Genomic DNA, 14750 nt, shown 5'->3' with positions numbered 1-14750 from the left:
CAGCCCACTGCTAGTCTGCAGCTAATAGCCAAGGGGCATTAACCTCCCATAGCCTGGACTCCTGGGGCCAGGGCAGAGGGCAGGTCATAGGGCAGGAGCCAACGGGTTTGGCCACATTAGCAACGTCTCACGGGTGGAAAAGCTGGATTTGGCCTCCATGTTGTCTAACCTATTGGCTGAAGGTCAGAAAGCTGTTGTACATCGAGATCAGACTGGCTGATTGATTCGCGTAGGCAGGAGCAACTGATCCATGGAGTCCCAGACTCCCTGGGTTGGAGGGACCCCCACGAGGCCCCACGAGGTCATTTAACCGACCTCTTGGCTACCGAGCTGAACTGTTCCTGGGCATCCCTGTCACAGACTGGATCCTATTTTAAAGTCCTCCAGGGAGAGATGTTCTAAAACCGGGATAGCAAACAGCTCTCAAATCACGTGTCAACGCCAATCGATGACTAGAAGCTGCTCAGAGCCCTGGGCTGGGAATCCCGAGGCTGAGTCTGGGAACAGCACTGTGATCTCTCTGCACTGTCTGCCCTGCATGCAGAACGGAGGCGAGGCGGCCTGTGTGCCAAGGATTTGCAGAACTAAGACCCACCGGAGTTACCCAGGCCCGTCTGATGCTTTCCCCCAGTGTGGTTTCCTTGGGGCCTCCCTTATTGCCCTTTAGAAGCAAGAATGATCTTGGCTTCAGCTTCAGGGAACTGAGAGGGCATGAGGAACAACCAGGATGGTAGCTGTAGACCCAGCTCGTAGGTCCCTTGCTGGCCCTTGCGAGATTACAGCCCAAAGCCCTGAGCAGGGGAATGGAGAGTAGGGATCGGCTTGCCAGGGTCATCCAGACTCTACCTTGTCTCCACCAGGATACTGACCCATCAGGCAGGTGGCAGCTTGTCCCTGGAAAAAGCTGGTGTATCGGGAGCTCGGGAGCCAGGCAGAGCTGAGTCCCAAGCTTGGCCCTTCCTCGCTCAAGTCTGAGCTCTCAAAACCTATTTAGTGCCCTTAACCATGGGGTAAAGCCTCTGGGACCTGGTGAGGACTGAAGAGGAGAAAGTGGATAAAACTTCCAGCACAGTGCTGGTCATTGGGCACCTGGATTCTGTCCCCAAGACCCTCTGAGGCTTGAAGACCAGTCTGACGTGGGGAACCTCCGAGAACAGATAGGTCTATAGCTGCACCCATTCCTCAAGCCAGGCTCCACCCCCAGGGCCCTGTTGCTCTTATTCCTTCCCCCACGACCCCCTCCTCGGGGACAGAGAGTGTACACTGGGTGTGCTGGGTTTGGGGGACCAACCCCCACCACACCCCTGACACGGAGTCACTAAGCCTGGGGCAGGGCTCAGGGGAGAGGGGTTCTCTGGGGGTTGAGGTGGGAGGAAGAAAGGGAGGAAAAGCAGATGCGGAGAAGTCTGGAAGAGGCTTTCCCCTTTCACCCCCACGGAGCCAGCCCCGCCCAGCTGCCTCCCCCAGCCAAAAGGCACACTCGCAGCAGAAAACATACACACATATTTGCAAGCTACAGTACAAACGAGCAGCAAACCTAATGATTCGTGATTATTATTTGAAGGGTCCCACTGTTACAGATTTATTTGTCATTTCTTGTAATAACACCAACAGTAATGAATTCATTTGTATTAATGTGAGTGTCACGCAGACTTCCGTCGAAATTCCGCATTAATTAATGTACCATTAAAACAAAGTGTCGCCCAATTAATATCAAATGGAGGTAAGGCTGCCAGGGTCCTCTTCATCTGGGTTTCATTTGTAATTCATGGTATTAGCACCCCTGCTTAATGAAAGTCATTTGCAATTCCTACCCTCGGTCTCTCTTACTTCCTGGGGGAAGGCCGGTGTGCCCTAGGAGCTGGCAAGCCCTTCACTGGATACCCTGGGGCCAGGAGGAGCAGAGCTGGGGAGCACTCTGTTTCTCCGTAGAAATCGGTCTCCACATTTGTAATTCCAGGAGGGGCTTGGGGAGACCTTTGGAACGTCCTAGCCAGGTTGGTCATCAACTTGAAGTACCCGGGCAGTGTGTGGAGCCGCTTCCTGTGGGTTCTGTCAGGGAAGGGGAGGCTGGTTTGTGTCTTGGTCAAGTCTGGTCTTCACAGAGGAGGCCTGGCAACCCTAGGACTCCCTTTCCCTAAGCAGAGAAGAGTGCTTCTGGGATTCGGGGGCTCCATCTTTTCTTGGGGTCCATCTAGTGGGCTTCTCGTGGTCTTTGTGTGCCAGGACTTCTGGCTGTCCCTAAAGCCAGTGGTCTACCAGGCACCGTAGACCAAAGAATGGGACCCCCTGCCCTGTTCCTCCCACACCTCCCCAGATCTGTGGGAATGCATGCCCCATCCCCCCGAAGCCTTACAGCCCTCCTGGTCCCCTACCGTGGGAAAGTTCCCAAGGACAACGGAGCAGGGAGATCCTCCCTCCTCAGGTGTGTTCCTTGGGCCATCCTTACCCAAGCAGGAGAATGTCATCTGTGTGACCTCTGTCACGTCACGTCCCCTCCCCTCTCTGGGTCTCCTCTTTCCCATCTGTAGAGTAGTGGCTGGGGCGGGCAGTGCTCCACCCTGGCCGGACCTGAGAATTTCTCTGGGAATTGAAAAGCCCAGAGACAGGGGTGGGCCCGGGCACTGATTTTGTTTCAAAGCTCCCCAGTTATCCTGCTGTGCAGTTAGGGGAGTGAAGCCCTGGCCTGGGTGACTCCTTAAGTCCTCGGGAGCCCCGATAATTCCAGTCTCTCTCTACCTCTTGACTCTGAAGCCTTTCCCCAGCACCACCACCCCCCCAACCCCAGGGCCAGTGAGTTCCCACAGCTGCCCTCTCTCTCTCTCTCTCTCCAGCCCTCACCAGCCCTCAGCTCCCCTGCAGCCATGTGTGTGCATGCCGGCCCCCGACCCCCCCCCCGCTCCCCCCCCACATGTCCGCCCCTAAGCCCCTGGGCTGCAAGTGACAGGTTCTACTTATCACATCACACTGCCCAGCAGCACTAGCCACCGGGATCGGGATCAGGGATCTAAGAGGGAAAACCTCATGCCTGCCCCGGCCTCTCCAGCCTCCTTCATCCGCCCCTTCAGAATGCACGCTCCAGCGGGGGACAAAGGGGCACACTGGTAGGTGGAGCCTGAAGGGAGGGGGGAGGAGAGATGAGCTGAAGTTGTATTGCTTGAGCTGTCTCCTTATTCAGAATCCATTTATTAGCCTCAGCTTCCCATAGATGTAAGGCCTGCCCTAAGGAGATTTGCATATTCATTTTGTTTAACATGATTCATCATCAAGCAGGGGAATGAATTTGGGCGTTGGGAGATGGAGCCCCACTTGTGAGCTATGGAGCTGTGCACAGAGAGCTCAGGGGACCATTGGAGGTACGACACACCCAGTGGGCTCCACTGGGACACAGATGGGGTGCATGCCATAAGGAAGCTTTCCCCTGGCCTTTTATCCACACCTTTTGTCTCTGCAGAGAGCAGAGCAAGGACCTCAGCCTTCAGAAGCATCCCCTCCCCTTCCAGACCTCTCCACCAGAAGTAACGTTTGCAAAGCACTTTACAGTTTATAGACCCTAACACCCATCCCAAGAGGTAACAACATTATGACAGAGCCTAAGATTTATTGAGCACCTGTTTTGCACTAAGCACTCATCATGCATTATCTCCCATAAGCCTCACAGTAATCGGTGAGGCAGGTTTTCTTATTATGCCCATCTCACTGTAAGGAAACTGAGGTTCAGAGAGGTTGCCTAACTTCCCCGAAGTCACACAGCAAATAAGGGCTGGAGCTGGGACTCAAACCACAATTTCCTTGATGGTTTTGCTCCTTCAAAGCCTCCCTTTATTATGTTTGTCTTCCTCCCCATAAATGACCACATGTAATTGCTCATGACCATATTTCTGTCGGAGAGTTGAAGAGTATGAGCTTGTGCTTTGTTATTCGATAAATGTGTTTGGGATAAAAGAACATGACAGCTCCTGATAACTCACTCTTCCACTTCCAGCACGTTCCTGGTGACATCTGACACCTGTCACCTTCTGAACCTGGAACCTCTGGATGACCTAAGTCATTCTGTGGTAGCCGCCTTAAATGTCATCAGGAGGCCGGCACCTAGCCAGAATGACAGGATCCCAGTTTCCCAAGGTCATCTTGGCCATCCCTCTGCCTCCTAGACCTGGTACACTTTGCTCACTCATCACTGAGAATAATATAGCATGGTGGTTAAGAGCTTGGGCTCTGGGTGCAAATCCCCAGATTCCTGCTTATTACCCCTTGGCCTTGGACATCTGGAAGAGGGATGGTAATAGTGTGTGCTTCAAGGTTTCCGTGAGGATAGTACAATATAATGAGTGGAAAGTGTTTAAAACAGGGTCTGACATATAGAATGTCTTCAACGGATGTGGTTATTACCTTAGACCCATAGAAGTCTTTTTCTTATCTTCCAAAAAAAAAAAAAAAAAAAAAATCCCAGGAGACTCCATGCAGCTACTGATTGCCATTTTCCAGAATCTACCAAGTCTCAGGACTACCTCATGCCCCAGCTGAACCCTGTTTGTGTTTGGAACTCAGCCACCTGCCGTCCTGGGCTCAGGGACAGTGTCCAGACACCCACACAACCCAGCTTCTGGACTCCACGGTGGCTTTTTAGAGAGGGCTCTTCTGTAGGTCACATCACACCTTTCCCTAGTTAGTTTTTTTTTTTCTTACAGTTGTCTACTTCTGTAGAAGGTGGTGATTTTTATTTTGACCTTTGAATTTTCAAAGTACTTTCTCCACTGTTAGGTCATTTGATCTCCCCTGCAGCTCTATGTGGGAGGCAGTACAGGAATTGCTATACCCATTTCCCAGGGTGGGAAAACCGAGGCATCAATGTTGGCATTAATGTTCTGTGACAACAGAGAAGGAAGTCTTGTGGATTGTTATTGGCAAGCCAGAATGTGACCCAGCCGTTAAGGATTGTTGTTCTGGATTTTTTTTTTCCAGTCAGGCCAACATGCATGGGGAGTAATGATCACCTAATGGATGCTTCCTGGTCTCCAGAAACAGGTTTCTAAGTCCCTGCCGGGGGACGGAGGCCGGGAGGCTCCCAGGAGCCAATCAGCCTAACTCTCAGGTTGGGGAAGGGTGGGAGAGTAAGGCTGAACACTGAGGCCGGCATCTGGTGCCTCAGCTATCACTCCTCCCACACCGCAGAGAGAGTAGAAGCCGGTTCCCTGAGGGAGGGGGTGGCGCCGCCTGGTGTTGAAAGCAGCATGTGGTGGGGACTGGGGCCGCCCCACCATCGTGGCCCTTCTGTCCCCTTCTCGCTGCACGTGGCCTTCAGCCAGCTGCGGGGCTGGTGGGCCTGCTGTGCACTGTGCAGGAGGCCTCCGGCCCTGTGCTGCAACGGGCTCCCTCCCTCAGCGCCTGCCGGTCAGTGAGTGAGGGCGTGGACAGCCCTGGAATGTGGTGCTAATGGCAGGTGGCATTTGGCGGGGGAGGGGACCGTCTTGGAACTCTTCTGCCACTCATGGTACAGGAAGGTCGCTGGGCTGGGCTGGGGTTGCTGCAGTGAGGGGTGAGAGAAATTGCCTGTGGTCTCCTTAAATCTCTGAGTTAGGAGGAGCTGGGGCCATTTCACGTTTGAGGATCCTACCTAGCTCTAAAAATCAAGCTTCTGAGAAGAAGGGAAGGAGGCCCCAAATGTCTGTTGGATGAGGCTTCTTCTCCCAGTCCTGCACACCCAGCATCTGTGTGAAGGCCCCGGCCTGTGTGTGGGGGGCAGAGAGAGAATGTCTCAACCCCAGCCTGGGCAAGTGTGCCTAGAAGCCCAGGGAGCCAGTAGACATTTCTGGGAAGGGAGTGTCCATCTCTGTATGCTGGATGGTGACGCCTGCTTTCTGGGGAAAATATCAGAAGGAATCTGGGTGGCAAAGACAGAGCACCATGAGCAAAGGCTAGAGGTGGGCCCACACTCTGGGGGCTGCCAGGTAGAACAGTCTGACCGGAGCTGAGGGTCTCAGTGGGGCAAAAATGAAAGATGAGTTTAGAGAGGGAAGCTTTGGTCAGACTGTGGTGAGGTTCAAGGTCCAGGAGACCTTGCCTTGGAGGTAGAAGGAGCCAGTGATGGTGTTTGAGGAGGAGAATAAGATGGGAGATCAGTGCTTTAGGGCGGTGACTTTCTGGGATCAACTCTAGGGTCATGGCCGAAAGAGAGGAAGGGCTGCAGTGGACCAGCCATAGGGAGAGACATTTTTTCCACTTTTATATTAATTTTTATCAAAGTCATAGTTGCATGAGTGTAAAAGTCAAAGAGTAAAGCTAGGTTTATAATAAAAAGCGCAATGCCCTGTCTCCCCTTTCCCCTTCCTGATTCCCAGCCTGAGACAACCTCATTCAATGGCTGATAGTCACCTTCTTATTTCCAAATCCCACGCATATACATTTTTCACTTTTAGACACTGTAACTTTAGACATTGACTTCTAGCTCTGAAGGATGAGAATGGCACTTCTACCACCCCCTTGACCTCATCTTTGCTGCATGTGCACACACACACCCTTCATCACATGCTCCACCCATCCTCCCAACTTAACCATAGCTCACACAGCATTTAGTGTATACAGCATTGTGATTATGTAAATATTATTCAAGCTCTGCCACATCATGTACCTTAATTATATTTCCTTTTTTGTTTTCTCTAGAATTAATAATTACCGCCTTTTTTGTTTGTTTGCTTAGAGTTCTGTGAAGCTATCATTTATTCTAAATATTCGGACATAATTAAGTACCTCCTGTCAGTCTATTAAAAGTATATTGATTTTTTTATCAGTTTGTATTTCTCATGGCAGCGTTCTCCTTGGAGCATCCATCCTCCTGCTCCAGTCCAGACTGGCTGTGCTCTGGCTTGCTTGCTCTTCTGAAGGCTGGGTGGTGAAAAGGCCTGTGTGGAATGGGCATGGAGGGGGGTGGGGTATAGGGGAATCATCCAGTGACTTTCTTTGTCTCTCTCTACATGGTTCCCATATTTTCCTCTTGGTTTACACCCTCATGTTGATGGGAGAACACGCTTCGGTAATTTCTTGAAAAGGGATTCATGGGAATTTTTTTTTACTCTGTTTGAAAAATGTGTTTTTCTATACGCATATTTGTTGATAGTTTGGCTGGGTATAGAATTCTAGAAAGAAATCGTTTTCCTCATAATGCGCCATCGTTTCTCCTTTGCGTATAATGTTGCTGTTAAGAACTTCTGTGCCATTTTGATTCCTGACCCTTTGAGTGTAGTCTTTTGTTTTCTCTCTGAAAGCATCTAAGATTTTGTTTTAAAGACTCGGTGTTTGGAAACTTCACAGTTTTTTGCCGTGGTGTGGGTCTCTCTTCTGAACACATACTGGCCTCTTTCCATCTGGAAACATGTCCTTCAGATCTGGGAGATTTTCTTACCTCACCTCTCAGTTAATTCCCTCTCCTTCACTTAGCCTGTTTCCTCTCTCTGGACCCCTACTAGTTGGGTGTTGGATCTTCTGAACTGCTTCTTTGATTTCCTTATTTTTCTACCCCATTCTCCATCTCTTTGAGTTTTGTCCTGCTTTTGCAGAAATTTATCTTCCAACGCTTCTGTTAAGTTTTTCATTTCTACTATCTCTTCCTCTTGGAATGTCCTTATTTCAAAAATGCTATGTCTTGGGGTGCCTGGGTGGCTCAGTCATTAAGCATCTGCCTTCGGCTCAGGTCATGATCCCAGCATCCTGGGATTGAGTCCCACATCGGGCTCCCTGCTTGGCGGGAAGCCTGCTTCTCCCTCTCCCACTCCCCCTGCTTGTGTTCCTGCTCTTGCTATCTCTCTCTCTGTCAAATAAATAAATAAAATCTTTTAAAAAAACAAAAACAAAAAACAAAGATGCTATGTCTTGTCTCTCTAAGGTTATCAAAGATACTTATTCTTGTTATTCCTTCCCATTTCCCCCACCCCACCCCCATCTCTGTCTTTCACATTAGAGGCTCTTCTCAAATGTTTCATGACCCTCAGTTGCCTGTTTATATTTAAGAGTGAGTTGACATTTAGCTGCCTAGAAGCCCTCTGTGTGTGTTAGATCAGGGCAGGGTGGAGTGCTCTTGTTGACCAGTGGACTTCACTATGGGGTGATTAGGTGAGGACCTAGCTGTTTCTTTGTGAGAACTCTACCATATTAACATTTGTGTTTGTGTTTCTCTTGGGCCAGTTTCCCTAACTCCTGCCTGGCTGTCAGTCTTCAAGAGGCTGACTGGCTAAAGAGGCTGATCGGGGTTAGGAGTGGAGGGGAGATGCAGATTTTCATTTAACCTCCCTGTTCTCAGTGCCTTGTCCAGCTCCCAGCCTGAGTCCAGAGCCTGACTAATTCGCCCTTGAGAAAGTAAATCTCCTGTCTTCTGCACAAATTGAGGAAGGCATTTGGGAGTCTGACTACTCTTTAAAGGTTTGCAATTGGTCTTCCTGGTTTTGGCCTCACCTGGTGTCTCCAGCTCCTGAGATTTTCCAGGGTTCTGAGTCCCCAGCCTGAGTTTTGGTTTGCCCCTCTTTCCTAAGGCAGTCTCGGTTCCATCTGTTTCCAGTTTCCAGGATTTTGTCAACATCTCTCATCTGCTGTTGCCTCCTCTCCTGTTCTTTTTGTCCTTGTGGATCTATGCATTTTTAATTTTCATATTGTCATTTTGGTGAGGGGTTTGGACAAAAACAGAAATAAATTAATGTGTTCAATCTGCTATGTTGAACGGGAAGTCCCAATTCTGTTAAAACATTTATTGAATGTCTTCTATGTGCAAGTGACAGTGCTAGGTGTCACCGCAGGGGTGGCCAAGGTAAATAGCAAAGAGAAAAGGAAGGATTTGGGAATATGGAAGGAAGAATTGACAGGTGCAGGTGCCTGATGAAGAATGGGGGGCAAGAGAGAGGGGCAAGTCCAAGATTACTCTGGTAGGCGAAGACCCTTGCAGACATAGGGAAGTCAGGAGGGGCCTTAGCTCGGCACTTTGGTGAGTGTCTTCCTAGGATTCAGAATGGGCAGTACACAGCTGGGGGCCAAGAAGGAAGTAGGGACTCAGGGGTGGGAGAGCACTGAGCTGGCTCCAAGGAGTGGAATAGCTGGGAAAGTCCTCGACTCATGTCAGGGTGTGTGGGACTCAGAGCTCAGCCCTGTGGGGCTCCTTCTGCCCACAGAGCTGGTGCCTCCACCTGGCAGCCTGCCCAGCTCAGACCCAGCACATTTTGGAGTCTCGCTCACATCATCCGAGAGAGAGCAGACGCTAATGGAGAGAAGAGATGTTGTGAAATGATCTCCTCCTGACTCCTCTGCAGAGGGAGGTGCTAGAGAGCCTGCTGTATGCATGCGGGCGTGTGCACAAGCTGGTGGGCACATTCCCTGACTAAACAGGGCCACCTGAGACAGCACTGTTGTTCTCTCTGGACCTGCTCTCAGCTGGAGCCTGCACGCTATTTCTTGCCTCTTGGAGAAAGAAATATATCCCACATCTCCTTGCATTTGGAATGACACCCTCCCCAAGACGCCAGTAGGCCTCTGCCTCCAGAGTCACCAGTGAACTGGCACCTGCTTTGGCATTCGATGGAAACAAACACAGGTGCCCCCCCTTGCCCCAGGAGCCCCCCCATCAGAAAGGCCTTTACTTCTGACTTCTTAGCACAGTGGGAGCCCATATCCTGATTCCCAGTGGAAGTGTGCAAATTTTGAGATACTCTCTTCCTTCTGAATTTTTTTTGGGGGGGGCTCAAGCTCCCCATCAGCACTCCCTTCTCTAACGCAGACTACCTAGAGCCCCCTGTCTTCAGTTCCCATGTCATCCCCAGCCCTTCGATAGAGGAGAGTAAATGAATCAGCCCTGCTTGAGCAGGGGCCCTGAGCCCACTCTCCACCTTCATCTTTGGGGTCCCTGAGGTCTGGGGACACAGAGGTGACCTGAACTTGAATCCTAATTCCACCACTTACTTACAAGCTGTGTGACTTGGGACAGGTTGCTTCATTTCTCAGAGCTTTCATTCCTGCCCCAAGAAAAGGAGGTGATGAGATAAGATTTGTTGACCAACCCCCCCAGGCCTGAGGGTGGAGAACTGAGCCCCTCCCCTCCCCCACCCCTCCCCGGGGCCCAGCCCCCCAGCCTCTGAGCAGCACACACGTGTTTCCAGGAGTGTCTGTTCCCAGCTCAGATCCACCGAGGCGCCTGCACCTTGTCAGAACTCCATCTGTCAGGAATTTATTACTAATGCATTTTATAACAGGCTTTATAATAAGATATTAAAGACTGTGGCGGCATCCAGCAAGCATTCCATAAATATTAATAACACCTTTGGAGATGGCACCTACGGTGGAAATGGTAGGGCTTGTTGCGGAGGTTTGGTTGAGGATACAGAATAAATCGAATTGAGGAGGGTACACCGCAAAGATGAGCGGGGATGGCGTGATTCTCCTCTTTCTCCTATCTTCCTTTCTCTAGGCGCTTTGAACTCTTATACTTCTTTTCCTTTCTTCACAACTTCTCCTCTGCAGTGTTGCTTTCTCTTCCTTCCAGTTCCTTCCTCTGTCTTTCCTTCCCTCTCTCTTCTTATGAGTGCTCCCCCACTCACCCCCATCGCCCTCTGCTCCCCAGTTTGGCCCTTTCACCATCCCCTCCTATCTTCCTTTGCCCCCATCACCTTCTTCTCCCTCCCCGCCCCCTTCCTTACCCTCCCTCTCTGCCTCTCTGCCCGCCCGGCCCTCTTCCTCCCCTCTGCCTGCACCCCCACCGTTCCAGTGAGCACCCTGAGCCACCTCTGTAGAAGCCTGGAGTGTAATGTAACTCACACTGCATGTGAGAAGTGAGCTATTTATCATTATTATTAACGAACAAGATCCCTTGCACAGCAGAACTTTCTCAGAGTCTATTCCCTTGTCACCCCAGGAGTAGCAAAAAGATTTATTTGTCTCTGAATTGCACAGGGTGGCCCATTTACAGCAGGTCCATCAGAAGTGATGTGGAGCTTAAAGTGGAGCTTAAGCGGGAACTGGAAGAGGCAGGGCCTGCCCTGTCTGCGACCTGCCCAGAGTGGGCCCCTGCTGAGAGGATCCACCTGGCAGGCCAGGGGTTTGCAGGGGATGATGCCTAAACACTGCTCCCCACCTCCCAGGAGACCGGGGCAGGGTGTTTGGGGAGATTTCCCTTGAAAGGGACCAGAAGTTCTGAGGGAGTGGGCAGGACTGGGCAAGGGGAGGAGTGGCCATGGAGGAAGGGGTCCTGGGAGCAGAATTTGGTCAGAGAAGCAGGCCAAGAGGCCTGGAACCTTTCCTCCAAAGACCAGCTGTTCCTTTTCAACAAGAAGTTGGACTCAGAGCCAGTTTCCATCATAAATTTGCCGCAAGAAGTTGCCCTAGAATGGGGCAGCCCACCTCAGCCAAAATGGGCCTTTTGGCCCTGCCTCTGCAGCCCAGACCCACCCTGGCAATGGTTCTGTAGACCCCTGAACCCCAAGCCTAGACACCAGAGGGGTACCTTCCCCCTGGTCTCCTTGTGGGCAGAGCCTGGCTTTGTAGGGCATCCCTCCTCCAGGCCTGTCTTGGCTGATGTTGTCAAGCCGGTGAACAAGCTGTCCCCTTCCCACCCCTGCCACCCCCACATTCATGCTGATCACTGCAGTGACCTGACTGGATTTGCATGTTAAAAAGAGTGTCTGGGGACACTTAAAAAAGAGAGGGAGCCAGCATTCCTTCATCTAGGCTGTTTTATTCTGCTCCCCCTTATTACCTCCCTTGCCCCCAGCAGTCTAGGAGCAGTGGTAGGGAGCTTTGCTCTCTGTGGCCCAGCCGGGGGCATTAAAAGGACGGAATCCCAGCAGGCAAGAATCAGGCTCAGCCTGGGGCAGAGCTGCAGGAAGGAGGAGGCCTTGCCTGGGGCTGGATGCATTCTGAGGGTACCGTGGGCGTGGGCGGGGAGGGAGCCGAGACCCATGGAGCACAGGGCAAGCCAAGGGGGTAGCCATAGGAAGGACAGTCCACATGGGGTCTCTGCATCACAGCCAGGGACAGGAAGCAAAGTCCAGACAGGGCCTGTGAAGACCAGGGCAGGGGAGGCCCTCAGAGGCGTGTGTCTCTGCTTTTCTCCCTCACTGTGCTCCATTTACCGTCACTGCAGCTGGGCTTCCTCGGCCCATGGCTTCTCTGCCACCCCGGAAATGGTGGCTTCTGTGTGGCGCTCGGCTTGCCATGGTGCCCACTCCAGCCCTAACCAGATAGCAAGAACCTTCTTTTTCAGGTTCTGCAGAAAATGGATTTAACGGGGCCAGGCCCCATCTGATTGGCCCATTTGAGTCAGGTGATTACCTCAGATGTGGCCTAGGTCTGAAGTCACTTGGTACAAACTTGGCCACCCAGAACTGTGGGTGTAAAGAGCATCTTTACTTGGGAAAAGTGTGGGCAGGGAGGCAGTGGTTCACATCTATGGGTGGCGTGAAGAAAGTGCTATATATAAAGGCAAGGCATTATATTTGAGGTCGTGGCTCTGCCTTTCACCGCCTGGGAGACCTAGAGCCAGGCACAGCCCCTCACTCTTATCATCAGTAATCTGGGGAGACAGGACTAGATAATCCCCAAGGCTCCTTCCTGCTCCGACACTCAAACCATCCCTGAGCGGTGCACGGTCAGGCCTGGCCTCCGTGTTCAGGAGCTGCCTCCAGGCGCCCCTCCCATGCCTTCCTCAGGCCCCCCAATCCCCCTGGGGAGGGTCTCCCGAAGTTCTCCCACCCTGAACCCCTCTGCAGCAGCCATGAACTAATCAACAGAGACGGTCTCTTTCTGAATTTTAAAATGCCCATTTGTCTAAGTTCATGATAAAGAGATTGATTGGCTGTTTTTAATACCCCCCTTTAAATAGAACTCATCTCACGCTGCTTGTGATGGTATTTTATTACCATAATAATAACTGCAACGGCCATTTATTGAGTATTGCTCAATATTGCCAAGTGCCTGGCTCAGCGAGAAGTTTCCCCCCAACACACACACACACCTTGTCTCGGGTAATTCTTTCTCACAACTCTGGGGGTAGGTACTGTTAACAGCTCCATTCTTACGTTTTCCTTTACACAGGGAAACTGAGGCTGAAAGAGTAAGCTCCAGCGCCAGGGGAGCTCAGCATATGCTTGAGGTCTCCAGCCAGTACGTAGAAAGGCTCGGACTCAAACTTAGGGAGTCCGACTCAGAGGCCATGCTCTGAGCCACCAAGTTCTACTGTCTGCAGTGTACTCGGAAGCCCATAGAGGAAATCTGCTCACATGGAAGGTGTAGACCTTTAAAGGGACACATCTGCACATTTGCATGAAGCAGCAGCTGGGTGCTTGGAAAAGCCCCCCCAGTGTAGGTGCTGATGAGTGCCGCGCCCCCATATCCCCGATCGAGCATGGCATCCAGGATCTGAAATGCAGGAAGTCAGCATTCTTTTCTCTCCAATGGCTTGTCCCTTCTAAGTATATGAATGGCTCTTTGCCAGGCCCATTTAAAACCTTTTCTAAGTTATGCAGAAATTAAATGGGTTTTCACTGCAGGGCATGAAACATAATCTAAGAAGGTCAGACACAGGACCATTCCTTCTTTTTCCCCTTTCTCCTTGTCTTCTTGGATCTTGCTTTTAAATCGTCTGATCAGTTGCCCAGAGAGCCTTTGCCCCGGACCATGAGGTATGCATGGGTGAAATGTCCCCTCCTCCCCGAGGCAGGGGCCTGGAGAGCTGACATTCTCGTGGGAGCCATCCCTCTCCTCTGGGTACTGGCTCCTTGTGGGATGTGCTCTGACATGCTTTCGAGCTGCCTCCCGGGGGACTGGCTGCTCTGAAATTGGGACATGTCCTTCCCTCTCGTGGCAGAAACCCCAGGCCCTACTGGAATGTTTTGTTCTGGAGTGTGGGGCTGACTCCCGTGTTCACGTGTGATGCGCATATAGGATCTAGAGAGGGCAGGGGGAAGCAGGAGAACTGTAGTTTAGCTGAGAGACTTGTAAAGATCTCAAAACCAGTGCCATTGTGGCAGCTTGTTGGGGTGGGGGCTGGCTCCACCAAGCCCAGCACCAGGGGAGCTCAGACTTCAGGGCTCTGCACCTTGTGGCCCAGGGTGTATATCTGCAGAGTGCCCGCACCCAACAAGTCCCCCAGGAAACAGTTCATCTCAGTTCCAACAAAGGCATTTCAGTGAAGAGACCCTGACAGAGGGTGGGCAGGGCTACAGGGCATTAAGGGATGTTGAGGCACCTGGGACCAGCAGGAGCTCCTAGGGCTGGAGGGGGAAGGGGAGGGGATAGTGGGGCTTAGGGAGCCCACTGAAGGCTGCGGCCAAGGAGCAGGGGCTGCTGACTTGGAGCTGGAAGGAGTGGAAAAGTAATACCCAAACTCTCCTCCTGACTCTTTCCCAAACTCTAAGCTCCTACTAGCACCTTCCCTGGGCAGAAGCCAGCCTGCAAGGGAACCTGGGGCTGGAAGCAATCCACTGAGGTCTCCCTGGGGTGGGGAGGGGGACACAGAGCAGGGTACTCAGTGATCTGGGGGGTGCAGACAGGGAATGCCCAGCACAGTATTATCATTAATATTCATAGTGCTTCTTGACACCTGCCTGCCCTCCCCTCGAAGGCATTCTTGTCTGCAGTCCTCCAGCAGGCACAAGATGACAACATTACAACTGCCCATTTCTGAGCATTTATTATATGCTGGGGAATTTGCACTCAGGAGCTCATGTTCTCTTCACCCTAACCCTATGGGATATTATTAACTTCAGTGGACAGAGAAG

General features: G+C 51.6%; 1 protein-coding gene across 1 annotated transcript in view; it reads left to right on the top strand.

Moving 5' to 3' along the window:
- The window catches only part of CDH23 (cadherin related 23), a 405959-nt gene that overhangs the window by 156723 nt on the left and 234486 nt on the right, over positions 1 to 14750 (top strand). The gene's annotated exons all lie outside the window — the stretch shown is intronic.

Source organism: Halichoerus grypus, chromosome 7 (assembly GCF_964656455.1).
Source record: "Halichoerus grypus chromosome 7, mHalGry1.hap1.1, whole genome shotgun sequence".
Classification (NCBI taxonomy): domain Eukaryota; kingdom Metazoa; phylum Chordata; class Mammalia; order Carnivora; family Phocidae; genus Halichoerus; species Halichoerus grypus.
This window is presented reverse-complemented; position numbering and strand designations above follow the sequence as displayed.